Source organism: Melozone crissalis, unplaced genomic scaffold (assembly GCF_028551555.1).
Source record: "Melozone crissalis strain CALT ecotype California unplaced genomic scaffold, PUWL_Pcris_2 ptg000029l_1, whole genome shotgun sequence".
Classification (NCBI taxonomy): domain Eukaryota; kingdom Metazoa; phylum Chordata; class Aves; order Passeriformes; family Passerellidae; genus Melozone; species Melozone crissalis.
The window spans coordinates 14,678,566-14,695,453 of record NW_026535807.1 but is presented as its reverse complement, the minus strand read 5'-3'; positions in this window follow the sequence as shown (position 1 = coordinate 14,695,453).

Below are 16,888 nucleotides of genomic sequence, written 5' to 3'. Positions count from 1 at the left end.
ACACCTGTCACTGCAGTGAAAACTGCTTCCAAAAATCCTGTTACAAACACAGCCCTGAGAGCTATTATGAGTGAGCAGGCCTGGGAACCCACCAGGTCATCACCTGCTCATTGATACACAAACCCACAGCAGTGTCTCCAATTAAAGCAGCCCTGAGTTAAGCCTTGTTCTCCACATCTGGAGCCTCCTTCCACACATCTACAGAAAAACTGGTTGTCAAAGGCTTTTGGGCTGTGCCATTCACCACTGCCTGTAGGTGGGAAAAGGGTTATGCAAGGAAGGTTTTCACCAAGGACCTGTTTCCAGTAAAGCCAGCTCTAACAGAGAATGCCAGAGGGATTTCTCTCACACACAAAATGCTGGATCCTCACAGCACTCTAGCCAAAGAGCTGAAAAGGGCCATGGCACACTGCCCTCCCTTACAGTGCCACCACGGTGGCCTCAGCTCTGAGGGGGATACAAGCACACACAGTTTTCTTCCAGCCTGGAAAGAGAACAGAAGCACTGCAGGAACCCAGAGTGATGGGAGCCAGGGCAGCAGATGGGAGCTGGAGATCTGGACAGCACCAAGGTCACTTCTGTTTCCTTCAGCAAAATCCTAAATATGTGGCTCAAGTCCCCCAAAAACCAAATGCAGAACTGAGTGCACAGGTTATGTCATCGCCACTCTGTGGTTCACATTACTGAGCAAACAACTGCTGCATCTGGTACAGGATGGGTGTACTATGCTCTTGCAGAAAAATCACAATTCTTCTCTGACTCAAAACATTAATCTTAGGGCTTTTCCAAGTTCCCAGGTCCTCCTTCAAGAGAGGTCCAATTCCCAAATCTAAGTCCAAACTGTGAAAACACATCAATCTTTCATCCCACTTTAGAGACTGGGTTTTCTTCTGCTCACATTGTCCCTGCAGAAATAATATTGCCCATGTTCCTACACAAGTCCTCAGGAAGCTCCAGAGCAATCCAGGGGGAAAGAATCAAAGCCTTCTTGTAATAGATACACAGTAGAAACTATCAAACAGCTTTGTGGGTTTTCCACTGAAGCAAGAGCTGCTTAAGCATTTTTCAACTGAAAAATATGTGGCAAACATTTACCTGCAGCCTTAGTTTCAGTTTCTTGAATGCTTCTAACAGTGTAAGTTTTTAAGCAGCACAGAAAATAATGCCCTAAATCTAGACTGGTTGGATTTAGAGGAAAAAAGGCATTAAGCTTTTCTAAGACAAAGGATAGCCAGAACTCAATTTCCAAAACCTGTGTTTCTACCATCAGTTGCTGACCCTATTGTATACCTTTTCTGTCACATGCTGGTGTTTTTCTACCACTCCTGAGCCTTTAGTAGCCACCTTAAAGAAGGGCACAAGAGTTATTCAGTGCTAGCTCTTCCTTATGTACTTTTATTTCCCAAGATCTACAGATTACCAGTATGAGCAAGAGCTGGTTACTTCACATCCCCCTTCCCCTACAACCCAACAAGCTGGATTGGATTGTGTTTCTGCCTCAGCAAAGGTAACAGCAATCCTTTTCCCAACTCCAGCAAGTCCCTCAAGAGGCAGAGCTGGGTGCAGGTCCACAGCACAGGGATGCTGGAAACAGAGCAGGCAGCCCTGGGCCAGTCTGGCCCTGGCCAAGGCTGTTGGCCTTGGTTTGCTTTCACACCACAGGTAAAACAGAGAGGCAGCAAGAAGGGAAAGAATTAATTTGGAAGAGCTCTTGGCTCCTGCATCTGCACCTTATGCTTGACAGGATGGGGCTGGACAGAGAAAATGCCTGTTTATTCAGCATGTTTATACAGAGACCCTCTCTTTCCCGGAAACACTCAATCTGTGATGCCACTCAAAAGTCCCTGGCACCTGGAGAAACACCAGGCTGGGCTGACACTGAGCTGCTCCTGCACTGGATGGACACCACTGTTTGTGGAGGTGGTACTGGCCAGCACAGGGCAGCTGAAGAGAGGATTTATTTCTGCTCATTCTTAGCCCCTTTTGTAACTGCTGGACCATGTTTTCCTCCCACCTGCTCAGGTAAGGAAGCTAAAAGGAAACTGTTTGTGACAAAATGAATGTTTATGAATTCTACAAAGGAATTATCCAAACTTCCCCTCTCTTCCTGCTCAAACTCAGTCACAGCATACACTGTAGTCGAGATGGCCAGGATACACAGAGTATCATCACACCATTTCAGAAAACTCCAACCCATACAGTAACACATACCTCTTCTGAAGACTTCAGGCATCTGCCCATACAGAGGAACATCTCCCCACTTCAGGGGGCTACAGGGCTCTGCCCTTTATCAGCCCAACCTTTTATCCCCTCCTGTTGATGCATTGCACCTGTGTGCCCTCTGTTCCCTTTGGTGGTTGGGCACTGCCCTGGGCACTCCATGGCTCGTTACCTTCAATGCTGCTCACCTGCTGCTCACAGCTGCAGCCCATTGGGGATGAGGCCGGGCCAGCCCCACTCGCAACTACCACAAAATCTGTACCTACAAATCTTCCTGGGAGGAATTTTGGGCAAGTCATTGAGTTGGTTGGGCTTTTTTTAGCAAATTTACACCTGAAGCATCCTGCAGGAAAAGGTGATTTCAGTTCTGAGATGCAAAATGTCATTTAACTGCTTTGCTTTGACCCTCATACGCACAAGGGACACCAAAATACTGCACAATCAACATCCAAACAGTTTTGTAGGAACAAGAGAGCCTCAGAAGGGGCAGGAATTTGTGACACTGACAGCATTTTTACTCAAGCCTGCTTTACACATGGAACCTCTGTCAAATTTCATTCCTTGCAAACAGCAGGATATGCCAGTGTAAACTGTTTGCTGAGGAGGTAAGAGTCTCCATTCAAGGAGCTGTAACTGCTGGGAAGCTGAAAAAAGTGATTTCTGTTAAAGTCCTGTTTCTCCTCCAGCACTTGTTCCATCCAGATAATTTAGCTCTGCTGCACTAAAAAGATACCCAAAAATCAGGGTGAGGAGCACCCAGGTTAATGAGTAGTCAGCTTTGGGGGTGGGCAGCTGGGAGCTGATTAAATGAACATTAAGAACAGGTTCATCCTCTTGGACATTCCCTTGTCATGCATTGCCCAACCAAGCACAACTGGCCTTGGAAACCAGGGAGTGAAAGGATAAAGGCAGGGCCAGCTGCAGCCTCTGGACATGGGAAACTGACCTGAGCCATCTACACAAAAGTTGTATCCACTGGCTGGTGAATAATGGACCCCATACCACCAGAGCAGCACCAGCTGCTCTGGTACCAAACCACACTGGTGGTTTCTGTGTCTTGGACCATGGAGCAAACAAGGGACAGACCCACTCAGCTGCACTCTTTTGCCAGGTGCATCTCAGAAATTGTCACAAATTTACACCTATTTCATCAAAGCCTCTGAAAATTCCAAACTTCTGCAACTATCGGAAGTTCATTTCATTAAAAAAACTTCATGCATATTTTACAGGGTACAAGTGAGAATGCTCCTTCCCATATGGCAGGAGGGGGTTTTCCAATGCACAAACTATTCCTAGGAAGTTATAAAGCCAAATACAGATTTCCTGGAAGAAAATGTACAGCTCAAAATTAGTATGTGCAGAACAGCCCCCACATAAACACACATTATTGAGCACTGCCGGCAGCAAACTCTCCTGGCTGGGCAGGGAGCTGGAGCCCTCATGGCCAAAACAGTTGTCCAGCTCTGCTCCTTTCAACCAGGGCAACTTTGACAAGCATTTGTCTCCTTTTCTTCATCAGTTAAAAGCTGTTTGGGACTGGGTTGAATCAGACAGATTGGGAGGTGAAATTGCTACATCTGCTCTTGGAGGCAGCCAAGCCAGAAGTCAAAGGCTTCTGGCCCTGTGGCTGGGTTTTATTAAAGCACTAAAAAGGTACAAACAGGACAAGATAACTCCAAATAGAGAAAAGGCAGGCATGTCACATGAGGCAAATCAAGTTAAAAGCTCAAAAGCAAAATCTCTCTGCCTGTGTCTAATGCCTCCTAGGATGAATTTTGCTCTCCAGTTTATTCCAACAGCTTTTGGTGAGCTCCTAAGCAACACAAACCCCACAGTCTTTTCATCTGTCCTCTGCAGCTTTGTGGCCAATCTGCAGCCCACAGCCAAGAGGCTTTGCAGTGTCTGAGAGGCTGCAGGTACATATTTTGGCTCCCACACTCCTGCCTGGTGCCCCACTCTCTAAGGCAGCCCAGCATTCACTGACATTCCTGGGAGAGCAGCAGCCTAGGGCTCAGTGCAGCCAGGAGTGTGCTTTCATCCCAGATCCACCACCTTCAGTGAAGGGCTCAGCTCCCTCCCATTCTGGGGAATTTGGAGGACAAAAGGGATGTAGGATGGGACAGGGCTTTTAGCTGTGATCCACAGCTGGGCTCCAGGATTGCAGCACCAAGGTTTGACCCATTGTCCTACACAGCAGCACTACTTGAGGAAGCTCCCAACTTAGTCAGCAAGGGATCCTGGGGTACAGCCTGCCAGGAATTCCCCAAGGAGATTTCTCGGAGGGCTGATTCACTGAGGTCTAATCCAGCTATGGGAACACAACAGCTTCAGCAATCTCCCAGTTTAACATTTTGGGAGGAGGAGGCATCTTGGAACAGGCCAGAACTGTTCTTGTTTTAGAAGGTTTGGGTACCTTATGTTCCTTTTTTGCTGCTGCCAACCAGTTTGGATTTTTTTGTCAATTACCAGGAAACACAAAATTACAATAAAACTCACTGCAGTTTGGGAGGAAAATACTGAAAATCAAAACCTTGAAACAGTCTTACATCATGAGAAAACTTCCTCTTCACTCCAAATCCATCCCTCTTATCCAAAAATGGGGATGAGACTGCATGAACATTTGTAACTCCCAGAGAGACTGACTCTTTCCAGCAAAGTCTACAGTCATGGGCTGAAACACGCAATGACACAAGACAGGACGAAGGATATGAAAGAAAGGAAACAAGGCTCTGAATTTTCTAAGCAGTTGTTTATGTTAGTAAAGTCCAAATTCAATTGGACTGCTCACAGACCAGCATTTTGAGACACTGGGTCAGAGTCTAGTCAACGATTTTATCTTTTTGAGTAATTTGCTGGTGGCAGGTCTTAGAACAAGGGAACAGCCTCAGGCTACTCTAACTTCATGTGGTCACTGTGGTCAGGACTGAGGGATTAGGACAACACAAAGCCAGGCTTCACCCCAATGGAGGCAGTGTTCAAGGAGAAGCAATTCCAGTCTGCGTCATCACAAGGAGGAACAAAGGTGAAACAGCCTCTCCCCACACTCCTCTCTGCAGGGCAGATAAAGCCAGCCTTAAAAATTCCCACAGAAGGTTTAATGGCCTTATTACACTGGAAATTCTGGCTTTTGTGGCTACAGTTTCCAAACAGGTCCAGCCTTCACCACCAGCAGCTGATTTCCTAAGGACTTCAGTGCCCTGCATAGCAAAATATATCAATGAGGCAGCTGTAGGAAGAGAAGGAAAGTGGAAGGGGAGAGACCACTGAGCAGCTCAACTTTTCCCAAGTTATAATGAGGGTAAAACTCAGAAAGGGAGCACGAAGCAATCTGAAAATCAACACAGATGGAAAAAAGGATATTTCTGCCATTGTGATCTCTGGCAAAATCCTGTTTCTCTGCCACAGATTTCTTGTATGCTCCGGGCAAGCAGTTATTATTATTTTGCCTCTGTGCAGTCTCAGCCCAGCGAGACAGGAGCATAACTACATTATTTGTGGGGGAGACAGTCTCCATCTCAGTGCAAACCAGCCTGTGGCATTGCAAGGGAGCAGGCACCACAGCACCCCTCCCATCCAGTGTCATCCTGCAGAAACCATCCCACTGATTTCTGACCCACTGCACATTTTTCCCATCCAGCAGAACTGTTGATTAGGAAAGTAAATGTGGATAGCCTGGTGGATTCACACCAGGTTGTTATAAAGACACAGGAAAATAAATACATCAACAGAAGGTACAAGTGGAACGTGATACTTCAGTTTGATGGTTATCTAGAGCTACCTGCACTAGGTAGGTCTTTCCAGGGACATCGTGCCCTTTCTGGCCCATAACTGTCACACACTGATTCTCCTTCATGCTGCTAGCACAGGCATTTCAGAGACACACAACCTACTGTGGCAATTCTGTCTACTAGTGTGAATAATTTCAACTCCCAAGGAAGCAGAGGAAAAATAAGTCTTGTCCCTTTCTCAGAACTGGTGAGGGAAGCCCGTCCAAGTATGCCACCTAAGGAATTACCCCAAAACATTTCTGTGAGGCTCAAAGGAAATGTGTACTAGAGACTTGCTTGTAAGAAGAAAATATACGTGGAAAGTTCTGTGCTTAGAGCAATGAGGTTGGTTGAGTCCTGCCAATCCCCTAAAACTAAAGCTCTGCTTACTTCCAGCATATTTTCTCCCTTTCTATGGCCAAAAAAAATTTAAAAAAAAAAAAAAGGGTTAGCAAGCTATGGAAAAGTCCCCAGACAATGAGGGTCAAGGGGAGGTATTTGTCAGCAGGGACACCAAAACAACTTGAGCTTCTATTTGTTTGCTTGTTTTAAACAGGTTAGTTCTGCATAAGATCAGTAAATAAAAAACCTACATCCACCACCCCATAAATTGCAATAAGCTAATTAAGTCATAATATTTGTGATTCAGTATACACCATGCAAAGGGAAACATTAATGAATTTTGCATAACAAGCAAGCAAAGAACATTACTTGTCAGATAGCCTCAGAAATTCATTAAACAGTCCTTTAAGAGAAGTGGCTCAAGTGCAGAGCTCTAAAATGATAACAAAACCTATTAAGGAGCCTGTTTAATTAAGCACATACTTGCTGGCACATCTGACACTTTTACAAGGTGTTTGTGCTAAGACAAATAAAGTCTTTCTTTTGCTGTACAGCCAAGGAGATGGCAGACAAGTCTATTCTTAAAACACAAAGATAACTCTGTGACTAAGCAGCCAAATACCACACTGTGGAAAAATCTATACAGGCACTAAGGGAATTGTAGATCTTTTCTGTAAAGGCCTAGATGAGCTTTGTGTGTGCTCTGGAATAGCTGAGTGACACAGTTTGACTCAGAGTCATGCCACAGATATCTGTGACATCCCAGAGGAGGGTGGAAACAGCTCATGCTGAGCTGCTCAGGTTTAAGAGGCTGCTCTTGAGGAACACATAAAACAGCAGCAAACCCAAGGGGTGGGGTGGGCCAAGGAGGGAGCTCCCTGCACCCATGCAGAAAGGACTGAGAAGCAGGGAGACCTTGTGCCTCCCTAGGGCACGATATAGCCCTGCTCTGCATCTTCATTTTCTCTCCTGATTGTGTTGCATGAGCTGCAATGCACTGAAGCCTGCGCAATATGCAGGATTTATCATTTTAACTGACGTGCTAAGGGTGGCTCTTCCACAGATCTGTTACACAGTGATGCCTGTGAGGAACAAACTGCCTGGCAGCACGGAACACCCATCGCTCACTCCCTCAGAGCCACCACAGGGACAGAACTCTAAACACGTTCCAGTCAAACCACCCACGTGCTCCACATGCTCTGTAAAAAAAAAAAAACCACACACCAATAAGAAAATACCATTTTATACTCTTCACCAGAAACCTTTCTCTTCCTCTCCTGTCCTTGTCCTGCTGCTTCTCTTTGCTGTTGATCATTATGTACAGTACACACATCTTAGTTTATTACAAGCTATTACTTAATCATCTTCTCACCAGTACTTTGGGGAAGTCTTATTGCAAATGACCTACCAACACTCAAGTCTATACATTTTTCTCAGAGTACACTGTAATTTATTCTTGAAACAAGGCAGTTGAGCCAGCAGACCCAGGAACTTCAATTAAAATCAGTCTGATTGCACCTCCTGCCCATGGGCACAACGAGTAATCATCTGTCAGCTAAATCAACTTGTGCTGGAGACAGTCCTTTTATTTGCTTGTTTGGAAGCAGTGAACTTGGTTTAATCCCTTGACTTGATGATCCTTGTCCTTCTATCTCAGAACATTCTGGGAATTTTCTGAACTTTCCTCATCCTGCTGAGCTTCCTGGCCAACACCTTTGGCTACAGGGTTTCCACACAGGTTTAACAGAGCTCAGTGCTATAAGCAGATTCCAGTAACAGCCTGTGCTTCTCTCCTGCTTGGCCCCATTCTAGCTCTTCTGGATTTTAGTACACGAGTCTGGGACTCTTGAGTATGCCATTCCCCTACTGACCTGGGCACCATCCTTTACCCTCCCAGTTTCTTTGAAGGCAGCACTTTACTGAGAGAGGACCAGAAGCTACCTGGGAAAACAATTCATTTTCCTTCCTCAAAACTTTCTCACAGGACAGGTTTTCCCAGCTCTCAATTCCTGCATTTTGAAAATGCACTCCAACTCCCTTATAGCTTACCCAGATGACACCTGTGTCTCCAGTTTTTCCCAGTCCTACAGACCTGTGCATCCTCCAAGCAAACAGCTCCATAAATAACTCACAGGTTGGGATCAGCCACTAGTGCTGTGTTTGGGCAGGAGCTTGCACAGCATTCCCATGTGGTCTGTCTCTGCAGCATCCAACACTGCTCTCTTCAAGCCTACCTACATGACCTGACCTTGTAGAGTTTCCTGAAGCACTTCAAACAAAAGCATGGTCAGAGAAGGTCTGATTTCCCATTAACCTGGGGAGGCACTCAGGAACAAAAGGCCAGGAACAGACGTATTACTCAATCAACTTGGGCAAGAAGTCAAAAGGCAAGCACCAAAGTGGAATTGCACTTGAGGAAGGACTGAGAACTGGAGGGGATGGTAGAACTCTTTCCCCATATCTCTTTCACTCTCAATCACCTTTAACTCAGGAGCTCTCAGGGCTTTGCTGCTCCCAAACAGCACCCAGGACAACACCATGTGCCCTAAGGCACATCTCAATGCATTACTAACAAAGTTCTCAGTAAAAAAAACTCTTGAGAGGTGCCTTCACAGCCTTTAGGAGCACACACAGCCCCACAGATTCAAACTGTTTAATGTTTATCAGTCTGAGACTTAAAAAAAAAAAATAGTAGAAACCTATCAGATGCATGAGAAGCGAGGCATGTCCTCCTTTTTTCCCCTCTCATGCTTGCTAAGTGGCCAAGCTTCCCTAAGAAAAGAAACTGCAAATCTATCCCGGCAGGACAGCTCTAACTTAACTTCAGAGAGCTTCCTCCCCTGCTCCCCAAGCCCCCATCAGAAGTAAGGATCCCACCTGCCAGGGCAGTCAGGGGATCCCTGCCTGGCACAGACCAGTCAGCTCATGGCGGCCCTTCCTTGCACCAGGTGGCCAAGGCCATAAAATCATCTGTCTGTTTGCCAGGCTTTATTTCAAGAGCTGTTTTATCATCAATTCTGTGTTTTCCTGCATTGGACCAACACAAGAAACAAAGAGGAAAGTCTGAATGCAGCAGTGCTGACAGAACCACTGCATTTCAAAAGCTTTTACAAATGGTTATTTACAGCCCTAAGGGCTCCAAGGACCCTATTTGTAAGCATTTCAGACAACCCTATTTAGATGTACCTGGGTCTAGGGTCACCACGAAGGACAGCAGGGAAACCTGATCCTCCCTATAATTCCTGAAAGTATGCATGGCATGCTTTTCTCTCCTGGCATTTACAGCCAAGAGAGAGATGCTGGTAGCAAATCCCTGGTGATGAAAGGTGTCTGCCCAGGGTTTTACAAAGCATCCATGGCTTGTCCCCTTCTTCCTGGCTGCTGGGCTGGCAAAGCCAGGTGTAGTCATTGCTTGGGCTCACACCTTCTAAGCCATCTGCTGTCACTGCTGCTCCCTATCTCTGTTCTGAAAGGAAGGCACATTTCTGTGCAGTGGCATTTAAAACTAGAGTGCAGGTGCAGCCTGAAAGCTACCCCAGACTGACCCCTCTCAACTGAGGGGTAACATTTTTACAATAGCAACAGTAGCTGGCAAGAAGAAAAGTCCAGATTAGGTTAGTTTAAGAGTTTAAGGAAACCTATTTTCCAGACATCAGCTGCCATCTTCCTTGAACACGATACCTGAAAGGGCTCCCACAGGGATTCTGGTCTTCATCTCAGTAGTCTTCTTATCAGGCAAGTCATCAAAAAGTCCTGAAAGTCCAGAGGATTCCGGAGTAATAGTTCACTGCATTATCAGAACTCTCCATCTCTGCATCACATACTGATGCAAGGTTAATTGAATAATGAAAGCAATTCAAATTGCCCACAGCTTGTTCCTATCTCTGCTTTCAATTTCCTCCGGATTGAGGCTGATTGAGGAATGTCTCACCTGTCTCCTGGTGCCAAACTTAAGGCTAGGAAGGAATTTTCCCTGGAAGACATTGTCCAGGAGAGCTGCTATACTTTTCCCTCTCCAGCGTTCAAGTACTGAGCTTTCCAGGACAGTGGCATGGATTTTTCCTCCAGCACTCCCAACCATGAGTGCTCTGCATTTTTCTTACTCTCCTTTGTGTTGCAGAATTGCCCTTTCAGACTTTTTTGATCTAAAGATTTTAAGGTAACTGAAGTGCTTTGTGAAATGAAGCATTTTTCTCCACTTTCCACCATTTCCACCAGTTTCACTGAGAGAACAAGTGACTTTAGGGTGCAAGCCCCTGCTCAGCAGAGCTGGCAAAACATATTTTGGAAACCAAAATTCACAAGCTCTGTGCTTTTCACCACTTGAATCACAGAGGAAGAAAAAAAAATCATTCACCTACTGATGACCCAGGGACAGAAAAGTGGCTCTGCATGGAGGATGTTTTCCAGAGCCAGTCCCAAGCTCACAGAAGTTATATTTTAACCTACCTTTTCCCCGAAACTCTCTTAACATAATTCAATAGTACAATTATCTCTGAGTGTGTTATCATGAGCAATGCACTCAGTGATGCTTTTTGGTAATTTGAGGTATATTTATAAATTTTGAGCTCTTGCACAGTTTTAGGGCTAGACAGTCTTCATATGACAAAGAAAAATCTAGCAATTAGCTTCTCTGGTTTTGGAGCTAGAGGTAGTGTGACATGCCATGCAGAAACACCTTTTGCAGTTAACACCTCCTGTCATCTAGAAGCCCAGTTCTGGCAAAAATGCAATTGTCATTTTCAATTTAACAGTCAGCATTACAATAAAAATTACTTCCTAGCATATTCATTGAGTAAAAAAACAACAAAATGTCACTCCAGAACTTGTGCACTTGTGTGTTTCTAATTAATTCTGACAACGCTGGTTGGGCTTCAAAGGTGCAAATCTGTTTGGTTCTCAGAGCAAGGAATTCTGGCAAAGACACTACAACTGAGGCCAGGATCAGGGACTGGTAATTCCACTGCTCACATAGACCTAGGCTAGTTTGTCTGGGGTCTGAGCAGAGAAACAGGGGCCTCAGGTGCTTTTGAGGGCACAGACGCCAATGGAAAAATCTCAGAACAGAGAGAGAAGTAGAGATGAAAGGTGATACACAGAAGCAAAACTATTCTGATAAAAGCTACAGGGGAAAAAAACCTGACCTGAACAATTTGCATTCCAAACAGTACAGCTTTAAGAGATGAAAACCACCTCTCACTTCCCAAAACTCTTGATGAAAAGTAAACAAACGCAGTGAAAAAAATGCAGGGGGAATTTTGACATGGCATCATTCTTATTGAAGCCTGGTACATAGATAAGACTGCTTTGGTCTTTCACAATAACCAAATTACATTCTTTCCCTATAGTGCCTCAGAAACATGGTTTCTTGCCAGTGATAAGTCTCATCCTTATTTGTACCTTTTTGACTGTTTTCCATGCCCCCACAATGGTGTTTCACTGGGAAAATACTCCACAGGCTGCTGAAGAATAGTGTCTCCCCATGACCAAAGCACCAACCAGAATCCTCAAGATATTTTTCCCATTTTCTAAACACTAAAACTTCAGTCCATTTATCTCTTCTTGTTTAACGAAACACAGTCAATCAAAGCTCCCTCTCTTCCTCTTGTGGGTGATGGTTTGGGAATCTGATTTCCATTTCAATTGTTCCCCTGAACTTACACAGCGCCAAAAGGGAGCATTTCAATCTACTCAGCCCTTCAGCAGGTACAAATTTCTTGTGGGACAGAGGGAAATGAAGGATTAAAAGGTCTATTAGTACATCTTGATCAGCATCACAGGATGTGGTGGGTAGTTCTTCCTCACCCAGGAGGGACCAGAGAAATCAATTACTACGAAACAGTGTCTATTTTACAAGTGTTTTCTCCTGTCATGACACCATGGACAGCCCAGGCTGTAGGAACAAGTCTTGACAGAGGAGTTCTGCAGTGCCTGAAGAGCTGGAAATACTTTCCCAACACCAGGACTACTCCAGTGCCTTCCCTGCATTAGAAATCCAGCCTTAGGTAAACTAAGAATAATTTTAGGATCTTATTTAGAATCAGGGCAGGGATAGGTTACTTTAAATTTGACTTAGGCAGAATAATGACAGTAATAACACAGACAATATTTAAGATCTCTGAAGGAAGAAATTGCTAGACAAAGCGAAAGAAAAAAGCAAACTAAGAGCAGGAACATATTCTGGTTTAACAATAATTAAGTCACACAACAACCATTATCTGGGTGAATTCACAAGGGATCACAAGAACATTTTCTTCAGCTTTGATTCCAATTGTTCACATCTCCCCATTTTCAGATGTCTAGTTTAATCCAGCCCTGAATTTCAAGCAACACAACAGCTCTCTTCTGTTACTGTGTGGAAAAATTTTATTTTCTGTAACAATAAGATTCTTCGTCCCTGATTTGTCTCCAGAATAGCTGGAAAAGCTTCAAAGGAACCCTGTTTGAATTATTACTTTGACAAGGACCTAGTTGTAGGCTCTATGTGTAGAATACTTGTAGGACCCATGCAGAACACCCAATAAATCTCCTCTGGCTATAGCTGGGCTGCTGGGTCACCAAATCCCTTCATTTGGGAAGAGCAGGGGCTCCCAGGGATAACAGTTGTCCCACTTTACCCTTCAGTGACAAATGGGGATCTCCAAAACATCACAGACATCTCCCAGCCATCCCCAGAGCACCCTTATACTCCACCCTCTGAAGTACATAGCATGTGTGGGAGGATTTTGCTATAAACCTCTGAAGGCTGGCAAGAGCTTGCAGCCTTCAATATCTGCAATCATAGGCGAATTTAGGAACCTATCAGAAAAGAGGGGAAAAAGGTTTTATGTTCCATCAGCTTGAGATGAGCTCAGCAAGGAAAAAGAGGGGAGCAGGAGGGATCAGCACAACCTAGTGCTGAATTACAAATACACATCATGGGTGAGTTTCTTGCACTGCATGCCCCATGCAGAGCCCTCTGGGAGGGCCAGTTCTCTCTCTCCAGCTCTCTCCATCCCCCTGAGCTGCCACATTCAGCTAAATGCCTCCACACTCCCCAGCCTTTTGGGAGGAATCCCAGGGCTGTGTCTGAACACCAATGAGTGGCAGTGCCTCTCCAAGGAAACCTCTGCTCCCTCCCTTCAGACCTGCCCTAGGACAGGAGGTGTCCTTTGCATAGCTGGGCCTGGCCTCCCATGGGAGAAGGCTGCAGCAATTCTGCTTACACATTTTACAGCCTTATCAGTGAGGAGGCTTTGCTTTCACAGGTGGCTTCTTGCCAAGGCACATCCCCTCCTCAGGGGCTGCTCCCCACCCTGTCCCTCCTTACAATCCCTCCTTCATGAGCATTTTATCCCCTCCCTTCTCACAAAACTTAGTTATCTAACCTGAGCATTTTTCTTCCCTTGGTCTGGTTCTTGCTCTCAGAGGAGTCATTTCCCCCTGTCTGTTGATGATTGTTATTATTTCTGCTCTGTAAATGCATCTATCATGATCTTTTCTTGCAAGATGCGAGCAGTCACAAGTTCCTCATATTTTTCAGGGAACCTGTTTAGCAAGGATTCTGCAAAAGAATGGTTTCTCTTCTTGTCCTGGAAGGCTGCAAGTGTCACAGTACAGGGCAGCTTGCTGATTGCAGCAGAAAACACCAGAAATATTAGCAGCTTAAAAAGCAAACGAGAAATAAACCCCCAAATCCCCAAACATCCTTTCCTCAGGCTGGACAGAAGCTCCTGCCTGGCCAGCCTGCTGAGTTGAGAAACAGATCACATCCCATGGCTGGAATGCTAATTAATTTTGCAACTAACGAGCTGGTGATAACACATTTACCACACTGGAGATGTGAAGGGAGGCACAGCTTTGATACACAGTGTCACCTTCCCCAGTGGGCAGACAGGATATCCCCAAGGCCACATGCTCTTGTTGTGCTGTGCTGGTAGTTGAGGAAGTGTTTCACACCAAGATGAGTCTTTCCAAAGAATCAGCTCTCCATAGAGACCTCTCAAGGGTCAGGGATCAGAAGGGCTGGCAGTTCCCTACAGGATGAAGAGTCAAGGATAGCTCAGTCAGCAGGGCAGGGCTCCCCCATCCTACAGGACATAAGTGAGACCAGCAGCCAAGTCTGGGGAGGGCAGCCAGGGCCAACTCAGAGCCCAGACCATTTGTGGTGATAGAGCAGGTCGAGGCAGGAGCTCAAAGTGCAGGTCAGTCAGCTCCAGTGACAGTAACCAAGGTCGGACATAGTCTAGTGGTCACCAGGCAGGTCTGATGCCAAAGTGGGAGGTCAGTCCATGGATCAGGGTCCCAGTGTAAGGCCCTGCATGGAGTGCTACATCTACAGCTCAGGGAGCAAGGGAAAGTCATGGACTGAGTTTCAGTGGAGCCCCTGAAGCCATGGGCATGGCAGTGGCTGGAGGCCCATGAGAGGTTCATCAGGCTCATTACACTCAGGGCTCTGACACTTCATCTCCACAGCCCTGGCCAGTATCACAGCCAGACACTAAGAGAGATGCCAGCACATCCCATGACAACCCAGCACCTGTATTCATACCAGGTAGCTCAGAGCTTACAGATGGATTTTGCCACTGTCCCCTCTGAGTGCAAACTCCACAGCCTTCACAATAGGCATAAATGCCCCTTGATCTTCTCCCTCAGAGTAAGAGGGATGATATTCCATATTACAGAGCAGCCTGTGTCTGAGGCATCTCAAGAAGGTGAAGCAATAAGCAGGAACTGCTTTTCCTCCCCCCATATGCTGATGTGCCTTGGGGCAAGGAAAAGCAGCTGCAGGAGCAGCAGGGCACCTCCCAACCCATCAGTACGGAGGCAAAGACAAACAGAGATGCAGGAAGTGATTATGCCTTCCGATAACAGAGCTGCAGAGCTGAGTAAGCAATTGGTGATTTGAGCTGGTGCTAAGCGTGGGGCTTTCATTACAGACAAACAACTTAAACCCAAACAACACAACGGTGGCAGTTGTTGATATCAGTGAGGAAAGTTGAATAACCTGCCCCAATGGATACTACAAAAGTGGAACATGTGGGATAAGGGCGACAGTAGCATTAGAGGCTGGAAATGGGCCAAGACACAAGTGGAGCACACACACAGACACCCTCATCATTCAAGAGGAGATGTTCAGAGTTCCAGGAGCATCATGGAATGCTCCCTTCCGGGTGACATTTAACTCTGTCTTCAGACCCCAGACAAGAACACACTCTGCAATAACTGGAGATGTCTAATAATCCAAACCAGAAAAAGCTTTCCATTCTGTTGCTGAGCTGTATCCTTGCCATGGTACTCTCTGACCCTGGGTCAGAACATACAAGCTTACAATCAGAAAGATTTAATGAAAAGCATGCAACAGCCAGAGATTCTGCTGCCAGGGGAGGAGGGGAAGAGAGAGCAAGAGAGGAAAAATACATCAAATGGCTTACAAAGAAAGAAGTACGTGCACTTCCCAGCAGCGGATGCAGTCTTTTAAGCCATCCCACTTGGGGGAGCTTCCCCTAACTCGGAGACTTTCTTGAAGGCAAAAGATAAACACATCATGGGGCCAATATAAGGGTGTGCAGCTGCACAAGTCTCTTAGAAGGTCCCTTTTGTATTGCCTTGGCTTGCTCTTCAAGCTCAGAGGGAAGGTTAAGTTGAAGTCACCTGCTCTCTGATTCCCTGTGTATGCACTTGAGCTGTCGCAAAGGGAGAGGCAGGTTCTGCCAGGGACAAGATTTATGCACTTAGTCCTTTTGAAGTGAAAAATAAAGGAAAAAGTCCTGCTTTCAGAAAAGCAGCTCTGGGAATATGCATTTCCCCAACACAAGCTCCATGTAGACATGACATTTAACAGTCCTCAAAAATCCCTCCGAGGAGTTGTCAGACTTGCTCATAGAAATATGTGGGAAGTAGAGAGTCTGGCTTCCCATTCTGAGGAAACCAACAGCCAGCACTGCTCCTTTGGGCTGATTGTGCTCAAGAGCAACTGGGACAGAAATGTTCCCACACCTTCCAACAGAGAGCTTCTTTTTCATCACTAGCTCCTACCCCATCCCAGCACAGCTCTTACCCAACTCTCTCAATCCACCTATCCACTTACAGACAGCTGAAATTTTTCAAACAGATACAGCTTGCCAAAGATTATGTTTCCAAAGTCTCACTGTAGTGCCTTCCCCTACACCTCCCCTTTGCCTTCTGGCCCCTCTTGTGCCTTCCTCTTCCCCAGAAGACCCCATTCCTCAGGGGATACTTCCCTGAGCAAGCAAAGACCTTCCCATTTACTGCTTATGCAGTCAGGGAGGGCATTAAGGAAATAACTGAGACAGCAGATAAATTAGGAATAGCATGGAAACAATTTCTAGGGAGATCAGTCATCCTTGGGATGTTCTAGGAAGCTCTAGTTGTGCTGATGCTTCTTTTGCAGGACTAAATACACTAACAATATTGTCTCCAGGCTTAAGTGTCTCCGAACTCCTACAGCAGCCACATGAGTCCACAGCAAGGATCCACCTACCACCACAATATAAACTATGGAGAGACACCTAGGAAAGAGGAAGAATAAATCAAAAATACATGGTACTTCCCTTCTC